Source organism: Talpa occidentalis, unplaced genomic scaffold (genome assembly GCF_014898055.3).
Source record: "Talpa occidentalis isolate TD23 unplaced genomic scaffold, MPIMG_talOcc4v2.1 talOcc4.3, whole genome shotgun sequence".
NCBI classification, from domain to species: Eukaryota; Metazoa; Chordata; class Mammalia; order Eulipotyphla; family Talpidae; genus Talpa; species Talpa occidentalis.
This window is the reverse complement of record NW_023603184.1, coordinates 71,224,583-71,242,652: the sequence shown is the minus strand read 5'-3', so window position 1 is coordinate 71,242,652 and position 18,070 is coordinate 71,224,583. Positions and strand designations below refer to the sequence as shown.

The 18,070-nt window shown below is 44.7% G+C and overlaps 1 protein-coding gene across 8 annotated transcripts in view; it reads right to left on the bottom strand.

Moving 5' to 3' along the window:
• MGAT5 (alpha-1,6-mannosylglycoprotein 6-beta-N-acetylglucosaminyltransferase) overlaps positions 1–17,445 on the bottom strand; it is a 320,132-nt gene extending 302,687 nt beyond the window's left edge. For all 8 annotated transcript variants that reach the window (XM_054699673.1, XM_054699675.1, XM_054699671.1 and 5 more), the window contains exon 1: positions 17,362–17,445. The gene's annotated coding sequence lies outside the window, so the exon portion shown is untranslated. The remainder of the gene's footprint in view (positions 1–17,361) is intronic.
• Between the last annotated feature and the right edge of the window lie 625 nt (positions 17,446–18,070).

Genomic DNA, 18,070 nt, shown 5'->3' with positions numbered 1-18,070 from the left:
ACAAATTTCCCTTGATAACCAAAGTCAAGGACAGTGTGCTAAAAATAGGGGTAGTATGCTGCATCTACACGCCATAGTACAAAGGAATCCATCATATCACACTGCTTCATAGCAACCACTGGCCATGAAGATGTTTACCCTGGTTATGAGATTTTATGAGTCTTACTTTATTTTTGTTATAAATGCTAAACCAGAACCACTCTTTTAAATAAACAAGCAAGAATGGGAAAACACTCTTGAGGAAAAGAAAAACCATCTGCCTTCCCATTTTAACCCTGTTCACATTTCCAAATGAAAGAAGATCTCCCTAGAAGATGTTTTTCTTGCCTAAGAAACTTTTTTTTTTTTAAAGATTTATTTATTTATATACACAAGCACTGGGTACAGTCAGAAGGGCAGGAGGGTGAGAGAATTCACCAGAGCCAGAGCAGGGAACAGAACAGGCAGACTGACGAAGTACACTGCTGAAGGGAGCAGCGGGCGGCAGGAGAGGTCTGAGCGCCATGTGGGACCCTCGCCCAGCGGCCAGGGATTGAACCGGCGCTGCAGAGGCTGTGGGCAGCTTCGCAACCCAGTGCTCAACTGCTGCGCCACCGGGGAGGCCCGCCTAAGAAACTTTTACCAAGACTTAGAGGAGTTTCTCTTTGTCTCTCCACCTAGAACTGAACTCTTCTTCACGAGCCTACCAATTCATTTGTAAGGGATTTGACCTAATGCATCTAATGGAGAACAGGTAGGCTGCAGAATCAGAGACCTGAATTAAACTCCCAATCTGTACCTTATTACCAGGGGAACCACACATCCCATTTAGGCCTAAGAATTAATAGCATCACCTTTCAGTCTCAAAAGTATTCAGATTTGACTGATAAATTACATATATGGTCACCCTGCAATTATGTGAGTCACTCACTACAGACAGGACACTTCACTTCTTCCTGTGCTGGTTTCAGGTTTACTCAGTGATAACAAAAGACACTAATTTACAGGGTTGTCATAAGCATGAAACTAGACAATACGCTCCAGAGCACAGCTCCATGGCGCAGAGGTCTATTTTGGGGAAAAAGAGTGACTCTGTATGTGAGATCTTCACCTTTTAGACCGTCAGCTTGAAGGGAGGCTCTATATTGTCCACTTTTCATGGTGGGGAGCTCTATAAAACCATTTGAGACCTATCTGTGTGCAGCAACTGCACAGTTAATTCTATCATCCACTGACGGGGAGATGAAACACTCATGAATATTTAAATTCCTACACTCTAGATTGTCTGGGCTTTATTTACTCTCTCCACAAAGATAGGGCTGAGATCAAAATTCATCCCAAAACAAACCTCTATGAAAACAGGCCAATGAAAGTGGCCTAGAATTGGGGGCTATGGAGGGGGGAGAGCCTTCACACTGAATGAAATCACCATATCATAGTCAATGAACTGGGTATTCTTGCTTTCTCAAGTCAAAAAAAGGACTGGCCTTACTAATCCAATGTTAGAAGGGCAGTTTCTCAAAAAAGATTCTGAGATATCTCACTTTAAAATTAGGCTGAAAAGAGTCCAGTCTTACACATGATCATAGGGAACAGCAATTCAAAAAGCAATAGAATTTTGCTGTTCCTTGTTAAAGAGAGACACACAGTCACTTCACTACTGAGCTTGTTAATTGCATGTATGTTCTCTTCAGTCCAACATGAACAGGAACAATATCATGTAATGGGGCTGTGCCTACTTCTAGGAAGTTTTTACTCAATGAGAAATTTGATCAATAATTAAACCCACAGAAAAATGAAGGGGAAAAAAATGAAACCATTCAATTCCAATCTTTGTTTGAAACAAAGACTGGAAAATGTTTATTCCCTTTGTGATCAATTCTGGTTGTCCAAGGTATTAGCATTGAATGCATGGAGCTCCCCAGGCCCGCAAGCCCAACTTCTAAAGAGTTAAAAAGGAAATATTCAGCATTTCCATGCTCTGAATATAGACTTAGAAGCTATGAGTGGGAAAAGACGCATAAGGCAATGCAATAGTTGAGCTGTGTCTGGAGGATAGCAAGAAGCAGGGGACTTGGCTATTCTGTGGCAAAGTCATTTCCCACCCACAGAAGTTACTAGAAACAGAAAAGGGCTGACACAAGTCCCAGAAGTCCAGTTAAAGCTGTGATATGTCACCCTCTAGGCTGGACTCTAGGGTAGCACAGTAGTACTACAGATCCGTCCAACTCATTCAAATCCTAATTTCCAGGAATGCCCCTCTACTCCATATATTGATATGAAAATATCAGATTTCCAGTTACCATATGGCAATAAGAATTCCCCCTGACAGTCATTTGTGCAACCTACATCTTGGGCAATAAGGTACTTCTTAGAACTATGTTGATGACTACATAACTCTGAAGCATACATAGCAGGAAACACAAATTGGTCTGTATGTGGGGAATATTCCTGCAGAATATCAATCATTTTCCTTCACTTGAAGACCTGACATTGAAATCACACTTCTGTTTAGGAGTCAGATAATCAGTATATTTTGGCTTTAAAAGTACTGTGTACCTTGTGCTAATCCATACAGACTTGCCAGAGGCATGTCCTAACAAACCTATCTCTTCCTATATGATGAATGAATTAGCCAATATTAAATCAAGCTCATTTCTTTCACCAGATCTAAGAAAATAACTAACTTGGCGATAGGCCACTATCTCCACGCCCAAATCTGGCATTCTTGGAGAAAGATCAAGTCAGGAGTAGATCAACTCCCCATGAAGAGGACAGAGCAGAAGCAGGGTGGGGTATGTAGTGCTCAGAACACCCCACAATTCTACTTTGCTTTCTGTACTACCAACTTGTTGACAGACTGGTGAGGCCTGTGAACTCCTCTTCAGTATTTCTTAAATGCATAAAATGAAATACCTAGGATTATATAGAAAAATTCAATTAAGTTTAAATGTGGTTACCAAGATATTGTTTAAAATGCAATATATTAATATAAATGTTATTATAGAGATGTGGTTTACTAATGCACTAAATAACAACATCAGTTGTTATTTATATAACACCAGTGTAATAACCACCATCATTTCAAGTCATAACTCGTATTGGTACTTCGAGATATCTGTTTGCCAGCTACAACGGGACATGAAAATATCAGGATTCTATTGGTGGCAAAGTCACAGATAATGCTAATATAACTGTGATTTGTGGCCAACATTGAGTCAAGGAATTATCCAATTTTGGTTTAGATGGGTACGAAAAGCAAGGTGCAATATTCCCAGGCAAATTCACAAATTCCCTTGAAGTCCTGCAAAGTGGTCTGCGGTAGATCCCATAAAGCTCACAGGATCATCTCCTCTAATCTCTACTCCTATGGCTTTTACAAGAAGATGTGGAGGTCCACAAAGGGGCCCTGTCCCAGTGGGAACCGTAAAGCACATACAGGGAACGGAGAGGACCTCCCCACCCATGAGTGGTACGTCTCTACTCCTTTTTCTCAGTCAGTTGCACCCAATGTATGGACCAGTTATTTTTATGTTTATTTTTTTTGAAGATTTATTTATTGATGCATACAAGAGCTGGGGTACAGGCCAGAGATGCAGGGGGTGAGAGGATTCACCAGAGACAGAGTGGGGAACAGAACAGGCAGATTGACTGAAGTACATTGCTGAGGGGAGCAGCGAGTCATAAGAGGTCTGCTGCACCATGTGGGTTGCTCCCTGGCCGGCCGGGGATTGAACTGGTGCTGTAGAGGCTGCGGATTGCTTAATAGTATGGTGCTTAACCCCTTGCGCCACCAGAGATGGACCAGTTATTTTTAAAATAATTATCAGTATGAAGTGGATTTAATCAGCCGAATCATTAGACAAGGGGGAAATTACTTTATAAATCACCTCCCCAAGTTTTGTATTCTAAACTCTATCAGCCCCAAAGTCTATACCACATAGCAAACCTATAACACCCTTTTACTACCTGAAATCAAATTCTTAGTACTTATTCTTCCTAAACACAATTTCAAACTTAGATATTTATTACCCTAACAATATAACAGTAACAATGTAATATAAAATAATATAAACAAGAATAAAAGGAAAATAATTTATAACAAACCTATGTTTGAAATATGTGAATAGTTGGGTAAGACAAATCTAGAAAGCCTAATGGAATTGTTAGATGCTTGCACATTAATATAAAGTCTAAGAAGAAAAGGTCAGTTATAAAAGTGGACGGACACAAGTAATGTGTCAGTGATAGAAGCAGTTTCCATTCTGTAACATGTACTTCAGTGTTTCATATAGTTCTCGACCAGAAGATTGTTAACAGTACCTGAAATCGGCTTACAAAGTGGTATGATTTTCCAAAATAGTTGAAAATTTCCCAACAAAACAAAATATGATCTTTCTTTGAGAGGAATCTCACATTGACAGGAAAGTCAATGTTTATTTGAAATGTACAAAATATTCTTTTTTTTATGTGTAAGTTAGGTGTCCAATTTCAGGCAATAAGCAGATTTATTATCCATAATTGGCTCATAGTGGGTAACAGTATAAAACTGGTCTACCCATCATGGATGTTTAACATCCCTGGTCACAACCCAACAAATGCTAACAGAACCCTTCAATCACTGGAAAAAAAACTACCCCACCCCAAAACACACATTTCTGAAATGTCCTTGAAAAAAAAAAAATTCTCTGAGCTAGCCAAAATCTACAATGTCATCTCCAAAAGCTCTGTTCCTCTCTGGTGGTCTCAAGCTGGGTCACCAAGAGGATAGGTCCTAGAAAACTAGATGCTAGCGTGACAAGAATGAGATTAATTTGTCAGGGGCTTACCCAGAATTCTGCCCTTGAAACAAGAAAAGCAGAACACAGCAGGGAGAAATAAGCACCCAGGCCAATGAAGGCAGTGGGTGCTCTTAAAGTTCTCAAAGCTTGGGTTCCTGCAGCCCTTGTGTGAACTCTCCACCATTTGTTGAAGCAAGCTGTCAGAGGGTAGCTACTAGCATCCAGAAGAGTTCTTATTCATCTCACGCATTCCCAGCTGCAGGGATGGCCACACATCTGAAATAAGGGAGGTAGCTGACATCAAAATGTCCAGGAAAACTGACATTTATGTCAAAAGAACCTGCCTGATTTAGGGAATATTCCTCAGATTTACCTAAACTCTTCCTTCATGCTGTAGTTTAAAGCTCATTTGCTTTGATTCTACTCTCACCACCAAGAAGTAAGTGGACCAGTGACCTTTGCTCACCTGGCATTTCAGGTTCTAGAAAGACATCCAGATCATTCTGAAGTCTTTTCTGCCTCAGCTCCTGTTCACAAATTCCATCAGTCACACAATCTAAATAAAATGTTGTCCTTCCTGACAGGCTTGGAAAATGTAGGTATAGGAAAGATTGGCTTTTAAGGGTCCAATTAGATCTGAGTGAATAAAATTTTTTTCCAAAGTCTTTTTAAAACCCAAAGCCCATGATTTAATGTCTCTAAATGTTATTATGCTCAGAAATAATACCATCCTAATTCAGAAATGCGGGCATAAGGACCAGCTGCCAGAAAGGTGTTCTCAAAGACAGCAAGATCACAGTGTCTCTACCTCTTCCACTAATGGACTCCATTATATCACAAAAAAGGCACTGCTGGAATCTAATGAATAAATAACTAGCACTTGAATGGAATTTGTGTCCATTTTAATTCCACCTAGCTTCCACAAGAAAGCCTCATTTAAATTAAAAACCTGGGAATTAGGGAGGGCCCACAATACTACTCATAATGAAACATTTTATAAATGCTTTATTTCCCATATAGACCAAACAAGTATAATGTTAAATGGCAAAAAAAAAAAAAAGGTTGAACCTACGTAAATAGAAAAGAAAGTTTGAGCATGACACAGGGAAAGGGTTAGTTTTCACAACTGCCAGATTTGTTTTATATAATTTCCAGAAGGGTAGCAGGAAAGCTAAGTCACTTGAGCAGTGTCTTCTAAATGGAGGATCACAACTAACTGATGGGTTATGAAATCAATTTCGCGCAAAAGTCAGAAAAGTTTTTTAAGAACCAGACAGTAAATACTCCAGGTTTCATAGGCAAGATAAGCTCTGCACAATACTGAGCTTTGTCACTGTAACATGATAACAGCCATAAATAATACATGAATGAATGGAAGTGGCTGAGTGCCAATAAAACTTTATTTACTAAATGAGCAGCAAACCACAACGCTGACATCAATCAACATTTTTTTTAATTTATTTATTTATTTAGGAGAACAGAAAAGGTAAAGGTAGATTTGTTAAAATACCCTGCAAGGGACCAGGGGATGAGACTGGCACCAAGAAGGGCTTGAGGCTCTCTTTTATACTCTGTTGGTAAATATTTACTAGTAGCACCAGTTTATGCCAGTTATCTGCTAAGATGTCTGTTCTTGGGTATTGATCCTTGACACAGAATGCATCTGCCTCTGCTTTTGCATTCCTGGAGCTCTGCTGGTCACGGTCAAGGTGATCAGTCTTATGGCCCAGTTTCCATGCAACCTTATCAATTCCCCCTACCTGTTCAAGCCTCCCAAACTCTGACTAACATTTTTAAAAATAAGTAAAACAGAATTGAAGAGAAAACACCAGACGGCATCAGAAATAAAAGAGTAGGTACTGTTTCATGAAAACTTGCTGTTTTATACATGCATATAAAAGTTTTGAGTCAATGTGTATTGCTTACTAAAGGGTTGGGGTCAAAATACAGCATACAAGAAATAATAAATTGTGTCAAATAAGCCTGCTTCTCACTGCAACTAATAAAGGATTTCTGATATTTAAAAAAAATAAATAAAAGAGGGTAGATATAATGGGCAAGTTCTTGAGTCTAAAGTACAATCTTGGAAGAATACTAATTAGATACAAGTAGTCCCAAATGATCTTCGCAAGGACACTAAAAAATACTCCTTATGCTATTTAAACATGAACTGTGTATCAGTTAGGAATTGCTATATAACAAACTTACCCAGGACTCAGTGATTTAAAACAACATTTATTATTCCCACAACTCTAGATCAGTTGAGTGGTTCTGGTAATCTGGAACAGGCTTTGCACATCTCACAAGACATAGTCAGCAGGCTTTCAGCACTCAACAGCTCAGCTGGAAGCTGACTCAACTCAAAGACCTCAGGTGGCATTACTTGACACATCCCCTACATCTGAACCCTCCCCCTAACTATCCCCCACCTCCTGTCTTTCAGAATGCTCCATTAGGTTGGCCTGTTCTCATGGCATGGACAGGGGGCTGAGAGAGGAAGCCTAGATGTGGAATAGACATCAGAAACACACAGATGCTTTTAAACTGTTTACAGGGTATTTGCTAACACCCCACTGCTAAAGCAGGTCATGTGGCCAATCCCAGTGGTGATGAAGGAAAGGGGAACTGGCTACAAAATTACCAGACAAAAAGTGTGGTTAGAGGAAGTCCATTCATCAGGCCATTCCTGTCATTAGTGTACAATAGGCAATATTTATTGTTTGTCATCACCTTAGCAGAAGCAGACTTTACATTATTTTAAGTTTCCCGTTCCCATTTCTTATTTTGGTTTTCCATTATCACTTCCAAGACAGAAAGGCAGGGTGAAAAGCACACAGGCTTTGGAATCAATGAGTTCACTTTGTCCACAGACCCTTTCACTTCTGGCTCTGTGACCCCTGGGTAAGTTTCCACTACACTTCAGGTTCCTCATTGTAATAAGAGAACTGCTGACAATGGAAATGCACACAGCTCACTGTCTGGTCATGGTCAAACTCAAGCCTTTTTTAGACACTGTGTTTCGGAAACAGTTAATCTGAATATATTCAAAAAGACAGGAAACAGGAGTTAGGCACAGCTCCTATCTGTGACTGTGAAGTCCTTGACGGAAAAGCAGAAAAATGTCCACCAAAGACAAGCACGTCCTAATGCCTGGAACCTATGAACATGTTACCATACAAGAGACATGTGATTAAGAACCTTTAGATGAGTTTATCTGGATTATCCAGGTGAGCCCAGTCTAATCACATAGATCCTTAAAATCCAGATCCTTTCCCAACTGCTGTCAGCCAACCCATCTGATAGCAGAGGGATGAGAACTCAGCTCAACACTTTGTTTTTGAAGTTAGAAGTGGGGGACCCAATCCTATGAAAGTATGCGGCATGTAGTAACAGGGCAAGGAAATGGATTCTCCCTTAGAGCTTCCAGAAGGATTGGATACTGTTGATTTTAGCCAGTGAAATACACCTTAGATTTCTAACCCACAGAACTGTAAGAAAATAAAGCTGTGTTGCTTTATTTGTGGTTATTTGTTACAGTAGTAACCAAAGGAAGACATAAGCTTGTAATCTTTACTCGAAGCTTACAATGAAGAAATACAAATGTCTCTTTTGAAGATACTGCACTGAGAGGAAGAAACCCAGAAACTCAGAAAACACTAACCAAGTAGAGCATCAAAATTGGAAAGCTGAGTCTGCCCGGGTCCAAGGGCAGTTAGAGAAAAAGCAATGTGATAGAACAAGCAACTCATTATCATGGAAAACACATGACTGTAGTCTAGTGAAGAACAATAAAGTCACAATCCATTCAGTCTCGAAGGATACAATCTTCAAGCTATAGCTCTGAAAAGCATGTCGGGGGCGGGGAACTGATAGCAAAATCTTTCCACAGAAACTTTCTAGAGACTTCATTTAACTGATGGTGACTTCAGAATTGAAACTCCTTGTGATGGATAATATAATAAGATAATGACCCTACCTGTGTGTGGCCATAGTCAATCAATCTCTCTCTCTCTCTTCCCCACCCCCAACTTCTTTCTCCCATTGAATTGTGCTCACATAGAAAGAGAGAAATGTCTCCCAGAGTACCACAGAGTTGAAAACCAGAACTCTGAAGAGGCACAATGACCAAAGATGGCTTTAAAATTAGGGCAACCCTCAGAATAACTTTAAGCACAGATTAAAGAAACCAGAGTAGATCAGTGCACTGAGCTCAGCCAAGAAAGTATACTAACAGAATTCCATAAATATAGGAGAACAGATAACCTCATTTGATAAATGAGAACCCAGAATCACAATGCAGTGAAGGGACATAAATGAAGCCAGACAGCAACTGCACGGAGCCCTCACCCACAGTCAGTTTACCCATGACACAGGCAGCCAAGTAATCACGTGACTCTCCGGCCAGGCCCCATGCCAGTGATGGTGCTTCCAGACTCATCTGGACTGCCAGAGTTCCATATTTCTTTCTAAGAAAACCTTGGGATCGGATGAAATTTTTTAACTAACCTAATAAAAAAAAAACCTTTCCCTTTTTGGAACTCACTGGGTACCAGAATAGCAAATAAAGGAAAGCTAGAGAGGAAAGCTGAGAATATATGTCCAGGAGAAGTACATTTGTGCTTACGACATAATGTACAATGAAAGCTTACGCACATAAAAACGTTGTCTTTAAATCTGGCAAGCCCAATAGTTAGAACTTCGTCAAAGAGAGCAGGCAATCCAGATGGGCAGGGAGACTTGAAGCTGTATTTGTAAAGTTCTCATCTAAGACTGGGGACTGCTCATATGAAGAACATTACCGGAGCAGGGGATGAAAGAAATTTCTCCTTCCCCTCCAAATGGCCACTTACAATGCTGCCTCCACCCTTGGTGACTGAAAACTTACAGAAGAAGAGGCCTGGGAACTACACCAGAACAGAATTGCTAAGAAAAGTACCAAAGGAAAACAGAAGGATCGTACTTAACACAAGCCATAGATAGTGCTTTCCAAAATTAGATGCACAAGACAAAGAACTGGTCATATATAATAGAAAGCTCATCATCAGCATGAACACTATTAAAGACAAAACCGAATTTGAACATAAGAGATGGCTGGGGGGAAGAGCAGCTGCAAGGAAATTCATACCAAACTTTTTATTCTTCCAACATAGTTGTTTCATAGTGAAGCAAGATGAAGGCCTCTAAACAGAATTTGGCCCCACTTGTGGCAGTGTAAATACTTTGCCACTTTCCCCAGGGCACCATGCCACCTAATCAGAGAACTGTGAGTCTGGTCATCTTCTGCTCTTTGAATCTCAATTTCCCAAGGGAAAATACAGCTTCACAAAGAGAAGCAGGTTATTTCTAGGCTGACAAGTAGGGACTAAGGCTTTTTATTTCTAAACATACAAAAATAAACATCCCCAAAGACAGTGATAATAAAGGGTTGGTTCTTCTTAGGTAAGCATGTCAACTGTCTACTAAAGAGATTCTACCAGAAAAGGCAAAAAAACAGCTTGAGCTTTTTCTCAATCTTCTTTTTTCTTATTCACTAAGGGAATTTTCTACCTTTATCCCACACCTCCTGATTACCACATTAATAGGATTCTATAATGTTAGGACTGAGCAGAACTTTGGAATGCATGCAATCCTCTCTTCGCTTTCAACATAGGAACTGAGGTCCACAGTAGTACCATGTGCTGAATTAATATGATTTCCATTTGCATACTGCCTACCAAACGAATTTATTCCCCCTGTGTAGGCCCTGACCGGGCCTAGACTTGAACTCTTTGAGCAGCTGGGAACTATTTACCACCCAGAAGCATTCAAAATCAGGAAGAGGGGAGAACACTGATGTTCCTGATGCAATCCTGGAGATAATGAAGGAATAAAAAGACAAGCATCATGATCTACCTCATATGTGCCCCATAAAGAAACAAAACAAATAAATGACCTTCATAAAACAAAAATAAACTTTTAGGCTATAAGACCAAATTAGCATTATTGGAAGGGAAGGGGAAATCAGGTAATAGGGGTTTATTATATGGTGGAGGATAGAATTGGACTTTCAGTGGTGAACTTACTCTAGTATCTCCTAGTGCATAGCATCTATTACCATAGGCATACTACCAGCGTACAGTATAAGACATTGATTTATAATGGTTACATCTGAAACTTAATTCATGTTATGTATGAAGTTATGTAACTGTAGGGACAGGAAGACACAGTACAGGTTTTCTATGATCCAGCAGACCAGGGTAAAGGAGGAGTCAGCATCCTGGAGCCCTCAGTGGCTTTTGCAGGTCTTTTATTTAGATTCACCAGGCATATGGCAGGCAGGGGTGCTGGGGGGCCGGGAGGCTGGCAGTCCTCCCAGCCCCCAGCAAATCCTCACTCTATCTGGGCTCTCTGGCGTTCTCTTTGCTTCTCTTCTTCTCTCGGCTTCTGCTTGTGTCCCCGTGACACCGCCCTTATAAACTCAGCATCTCAGCCCAGGTGTACCCACTCCAGGTGCCCGCCATCAGGCATGCATTCAGGACCACAGGGTTCCCTCATCTATCCTGATGGCGGGAGGGCAGAAAAGCCTGATACTTTTTCCTTACCGTACAGTAACTTAAATAAAAATAACAAAATACAATCAATTAGAATTGAAAAACATAATCAGATGGTATTAGAAAACTACAATAAGAACTTTACAATAACGAAATAATGAAATTTTTATTTATTTTTGAAAGATTTATTTATTTATGCATACAAGAGCTAGGGTGCCGGCCAGAGGTACAGGGGGGTGAGAGGATTCACCAGAGACAGAGTGGGGAGCAGAACAGGTAGAGCTACTGAAATACACAGCTGAAGGGAGCAGCAGGTAAGACAGGAGAGGTCTGCTGTGCTATGTGGGTTAGCTCCCTGGCCAGGGATCCAACTAGGGCTGCACACAGCTTCGTAGTGCTGACACTTAACCCCTTGTGCACCAGGAAGGCCCAGAGTAATTAATTTTTTTTTTTAGTTTAATGTAGTCCCATTTGTTTATTTTTGAATTAGTTTTCCTTGCCATTGGAGCTGAGTTTCCAAAGACATCTCTAAGGCCAATTTTGTAGAGCATATAGTCCAGGTTTTCTTCTATATATCATAACAAGACTAATATCCAAGTCTTCAATCAGTGTTGAATTAGTACTTGTAATTAATTTTTTTAAAAAAGAAAGGAGTAAATTGAAAGGAAATGTGCTTCTTGATATGCCACCAGAAAAATTCCTCAGAGCACAGCAAGCTGGGCGGGCAGAGGAACATCTTACAGAATCTTGGCTCTCTTTCTAAGACTTCACAGACACTGAAGGATTGTCTTCACAGGCCCTTTAATGGAACTATTAAGGAATAGCCCTTAGCCCACCCCCATTCTCCTAAAAAGTAGAAATAATGCTGAGAGAAATCAGGGACTTAAGATACAGAAAGGAAGAGAAAATTTAAGAATGAATGTAAAATCCATCTCACACTATATTCTAAAGATGTCCTACTGAAAAGGTGACATGAGGAAAGGAACATCTCCTCAAAGACACGTCAGTTGCTTAGATTAACCCCGTTTGGGGATAGTGAAGTGAGCTGGACACTTTCACCTGCTCCCCAACAGAGTCCAAGGTAAAGCTGAATATGAGTTTCCAGGGCACTAGGAGTAAGAGGGACAGATGGCAAGTGGCATTTAGCTCTCTTCCTGAAGTCACATTCTCTTCCCAGATCCATCGCTAGAAACAATGCAGGCATACCTGTGCTGTCAATTGCTATCAAGTGTTACTTTTTATCAAATGTTATCAATTGTTCCTGTGGGAATAAGAGTTAGGACTGAGACACTACTGTCTGTTAGAAAGACTTCAAGAAAGTTCTTCTATCTCTCTGCACCTCCACCATTTCAGCTAGAAAGAGAAGGGGCTCAGAGAGAGCCCTCCAGGACATCTCTTCCAAGCCCCAAGTGTCCAAAATTCCTTTTGGCTTTGGATGCAGAAAAAGGTACTGGTTAGTACAGGGTGGGCACAGTAGCCTTAACAACAAAGCTTTGGGCAGCTAACAGGGGCTGAACCTGGGTTTCTAATCCCCTCCCTGCCACTTGCTCACTGTTCATGACCTCAGCCAGGTCAGGTTTTATACCCTGCCATCTATCAGTTTCCCTAGATCTCCCTAGGTAGCCGTAGTGAGAATTAAATGAAATACAAAAGAAGCATTTTTTTAGTATAGTTGTATTATGGTTGGAATCATGTCAACTACAGAAAATAACTTTTTTCATCACCATTATTTCCATTTTTCTCACCCACCTGTTTTTGACATTTCTCCACAAAAGACATGCACTCTCTATGATGATCATCAACAACACGCTCCCATGGGTGGATGGAGACATGAAAGTGATCCAAAACGATTACAGTGGCAGACTGCTCTGTGCAGGGTACTTATAAAAAGCATCTTCCCAGCATGACAGGACTTGTACACCATGTGTGCTCAGAACTACACCACTAAGGAGAGAGGTTCTGATGGGGTAGAAGGGAAGGAAGTTGTGAGGGAGGTGGGGCAGCACATATTCCCCTCAATGCCCGGTCACAAAAATCACAGAGGGGTGCAAATAAGGTTTTTCAAGGAAAAACCTTTACATACTGGCTTTAAAAAAGTAAACCGATTGCAAACGGCAGTTTCTAACTCTTCCAAGTAACCAGCTCCTTAGGTGTTACTTGTGAGTTTGTGTGTACTAGGGTAGAGAAATGCTCCTTGGCCATCCTTGGTACTGGCCTCAATGGGGGCCAAGAAACAGCAGACACTAACACAGGCACAGTAGTAGGGCTATTAGTTTGCAAGAACTGCTCCAATTAAACCCAGCCTTGAGAGCGTATACCCCTTCATCTGCCCAATTTTTAATGCTGGACAAAGTGCCCCACAGGAAGGCCTCTGTTCTTACTCCAAAGGGTGATTATACATCCACATAAAAGACCTATGGGATTTTGAAGAAATAGTTATTCCTACGACCCCTTTCATGCATACATACAGCTTTCCAGATGTGACAAAGTCGGCAAAGGATGCATTTAATTGTGATGATGAAAAAACAAGCAAATAAATAAAAGAGCTTACATGGGCAAACACAGTTCAAGTCCCCAAATCTTCTAGCTGGGAACATGGTTATGGTACCAAGGCCCCTGGGACCCACGTTGGGGGCTCTCCAAGATCGAGTATTTTGCATTTACCCACTGAGAGAGAAGGTCAGATAAAAGTGAAAAAATAATCTTGAAGAAGGACATCTTTATTCTCAATACCAGTACAGTATACGGCTCATGGTGGATGCCCAGGAAACACTCAGAGTTCACCTGTAGCTGGGTCAAGGTCAACAACTGTGATAAAGTTTTTTGTGTTGACACAAGATGCAAGATGTAGGGATGTGGCTTAGATAAGAAATTTTAAGAAGACGGGGCTGGGGAGATCTTTGCTCAATTTCAAAAATAAATTAAATAGTCATCTTCAGGTTATTAAGAATGACTATATACTTCAAAGCCATTATTAACTTTAAAGGCAGCCTCGTAAAACACGCACTGACAAGTACCAAGTTTATTTCTACCCAAATCTCTCAACTGTCACCCACATGACATCCTCTCTCAAATATAAAAATGATTTCCTCTGTCTCTTTTTAAAGTACTTCATTCTACAACACATACTTGTCAACCAAAACTGCCCACTAATTTTATACCACGCACTGGGACCCTACCTCAAACTCTGACATCCACCATAATAAACTCCCAGAGACAAAGCTCCTGACAGCACTTGCTTTCCTGTTTTCCCCACAGCTCTCTTACGTGCATGCATCATAAAACGACGTAACACAGAATGTCATCCCAACCATCACCTCGCCTTCCTAGATAGAGTCAGAGGTCCAGACACAGGAGAAAATAACAAAATGAGTTCCCACTGCTCCCGGGAACAAGCAGAGCAACTTCCTGCCTGATGAGCAGAGTGCAAAAGGACAAAAACTTCCCATCAAGTCTTACTGATGACTGCTTTTTACAGTTTTCTAGACATCTCTGCAGGGGACACTGGTCTCCGACTGTCCTCCGCCAAAATCAATCCATAGTGACTTAGATCTGAGCCACATGGAGCAATATCTAGAATGGACACTTCTCGTGGAAGGAGTCAAGGCCTCTCCAGAGGCTGGGATCACAAGGGGATTCTGGCATTTCAATGCTTTTGGAGGCCAGCTGGGCAGAAGGCTGGTTGGTTATTTTTAAATTGAGAAAACTGAATAGAAAGGGAGAAAATTTGAATTCCTGTGATCTCCTGAGGTCTCTTCCAGCTCCAAGATGCTACCCAAGAACACTGCATATGCACATACATATGCACATGCTTCTTTATAAAAAAAAAAATGTATACGGATGTGAGCATATATATAAATGAGTGCTGTATTCACACTTTCAAACACAACATACTTGAAATGCACACTGCTGGGGAGATCAGAAAGCCCAGGAGTTGCTTTGCAGCAGCAGCCACAGCACACAGATGCCACTGCCAGAGCTGGGAAGAGCCCCCATGTTCCCCTCCTATTACAGTTCACCTTCAAGCCAATGCTGTATATGCAAACCCTATAAATGCCCCCAAGCAGCACTGCAGCCTTTCTCCCTGTGACTCCACTCACAAGAGTCCCAAAGTAGGAAAGACAGCAGGAACAAAGGAGGAGGTACAAGAAAAGCCCAAACCTATGTCCAGGCATCCAGTTCCACCAGGACAAAAGGAACACTTAGTGCCCTTCCTCCATCACTTCCTCATTCTCTGAGGACTACATAGACATCAGGTGAGTCACTGGAGGAAACTAATGGGCCTGTAAGGGGATGGGGGGGGGGGGTTCACTCTAATCTTCACAGTGCCAAGCAAACCTGAGGGTGCCCATCTCAATAACAAAACAGTAACAAAAAGTGCAGTAAAGTTGGAAGGGTGTATGTGTGTGTGTGTGTGTGTGTGTGTGTGAAAATTCACTCTTCATGATAAATCTGTGATGTTTGCTCAACACAAAAACCTGCTTTGTGATTGTCTGCAATCAAAGACAGAGTTCCTAATCCTAAGTCAAGGTTCAGAATGTGGGTGACATGTTGGGGAGTCTCTCTGAGTAAAAACCAATGTCCTTCGAGCCCAGACAACGAATGGGGGGGGCAGAGGAACACCAGTTTCTCACTGGCCTCTCTTTAGAAGACCCTGAGAGTGCTTCCAGGAGCAATGCTGTCTACCCGGACAGAACTCACCTCGCCCGGCCCCAACTTCACTGGCCCAGAAGTGCTCAACCTTCCCTCCACGCGCCGCCAGAACAGGGTGCAGGCAGAGCACGCGCCTTGGGTCTGGCCAAGACGTCAGTGCCCAGAGCACCGGACCCTAGCTCTCCACTCTGGTTTCTCCGAAAACCCTCCGCAGTGGCCATTCCCGCAGTTCTCAGGCGCCTAGGACCGTGCAGGCGCTCCAGAGTGGCTGGACAATGCAAGCGCCACCTCTTCCCTCCTTCGCGTGGCTGCGAAACCACGGCTTTGTGTGTGACAGCGAGTGTGTGCGCGAACGTGGCTGGCTCACACACCCCCTTCCATCTAGTCTGCTTCCCGCGCGGGTTCCGCGCGCGCAGCGAGCGCACCGCGGGTGGGTCCACCTGGCAGCAGTCGCTCCGCCAGGCCTCTGACCACCCCGTCCCTCGGAGCCGGCCCTGGAGCAGCGGATGACATCCACGCCTGGGCTCCGGCGCGGGGGCGGCGGGCGGGAACAGCGCCGGGAGCCGGCTAGCGGCGAAGCAGGGGCCCCGGGCGCGAAAGCGCGACAGGCGGGCGCCGTACCCCCCGCCCCCGCCACTCGCGCGCCCCACCGCCCCCAACTTTGAGAGCCGCGGGCCCAGAAAAGGCCGGGAGGGGGCCGGGGCAGCTTTCGACTCGGCAGGAAGTTCCCAGGGCCGCACTGAGCATGCTCTCGGGAGTGTGCGCGCGGGTGTGGGCTCTGCGCTCCCGCAGCCTCTCCGGCCGGGCACCCCGGCGGAGCGCGCGGGCGGAATCGCGGACCCGAGGCCGCCCCCAAGGGGTGGGGAAGATACCCCGGCCTTCGTAATCCCCGAACCCGCGCGCCGGCCCGCCGCATCCATCCTCCCCTGGGGCGCGGGGCCAGCCTCCCCCACTTCCTCTCCACTGGCCCGTGCTGAGTCCACCCAGAGCGCCCAGGTCCGGAGGACCCCAGCCCGGCCCGGCCCCGCGGCACGACCCCCCCGGGCTCCTCCGCGCTCCCTACGCCCATCTGCCAGCCCCCGCTGCTCGCCTCCAGCTCTCACCAGCAAAGCCTCCCCCGACAGCCCCTGGAAGAGCCCACACGCCTCCTTCCCACCGGCCCCGAGAAGCTGCAGTCTCCCCGGGGAGAGCTTGCCCCGGGCAGGTGGGCGCCCCAAGGCGCGCCCCCGCCTGCACTCCCGGGCTCCCCAGAGCGGCCGCGGCAGGGGCACCCACACGGCCAGCCGAGGGGCGGCGAGCGGCAGCCCCCGGCCGCGCCGCCCTGGATGCGGGCTCCCCCAGCCCGCACCAGCTCCCCGCGAGCGTCCCCGCGGGGATGGCGAGCTGGTGCGCGATCGACCCGACCCGGGGTCTCTCACCTTCTCTTCGGGTAGCAGCAGCAACCGGGAGCGCCCGCCGGCCGCCGTCCCCGAGGGGCCCGAGAGGCGGCGGGGCGCGGGGTGCACAGCCTCGAGCCTGCGGCGCGGCTACCTGGGCTCACCGCGCCCCGGGCCGCCGCGGCTGCAGCCGGAGCCGCAGGGCCGCCGCCGAGCGGGCCGCGGCAGGGACGGTCTGCAAACTCCCAGCCCTGGCGGGGCCGCGCGGCGCGTCCACACTCCGTCTGGACGCAGTAGAGACGCGGCCGCGGGGCTCAGCCGGCCAGGGCGGGGGTCTGTCTGCAATTGCTCTCTGCTCTCCCCTACCCGACCACTCCAACTTCTCTCGGCTCTGGGCTCGAGGTTCTTGAAGACAGGGATTCTGGCCAGGGACGTTCGGCAAACTCCCCGCCCTCCCCGGCGGAGCGCTCAGCCAATTCGGAACGCCCCGGCCGCTCAGGGGCCGTCTGCAAACTCTCAACCCTGTCGGGAGCACTTCTTACCCCTCTCCATTCCGCAGCCCAAGGGGAGAAAGGAGTGAGGAAGACAGTTTGATCGCGGCCATAAATAATGTTCTAGCAAGGTCAGGGGCTGTGTGCAAATGTTGCTATGACGATGCATCCTCCAGAGTGGTGCTTTTCAGGCCTCGAAGGACCAGGCTCCCTTCAACAATGAAAGCCCAGTGAGGGGGAGACTGTGAGCTCAACCATCT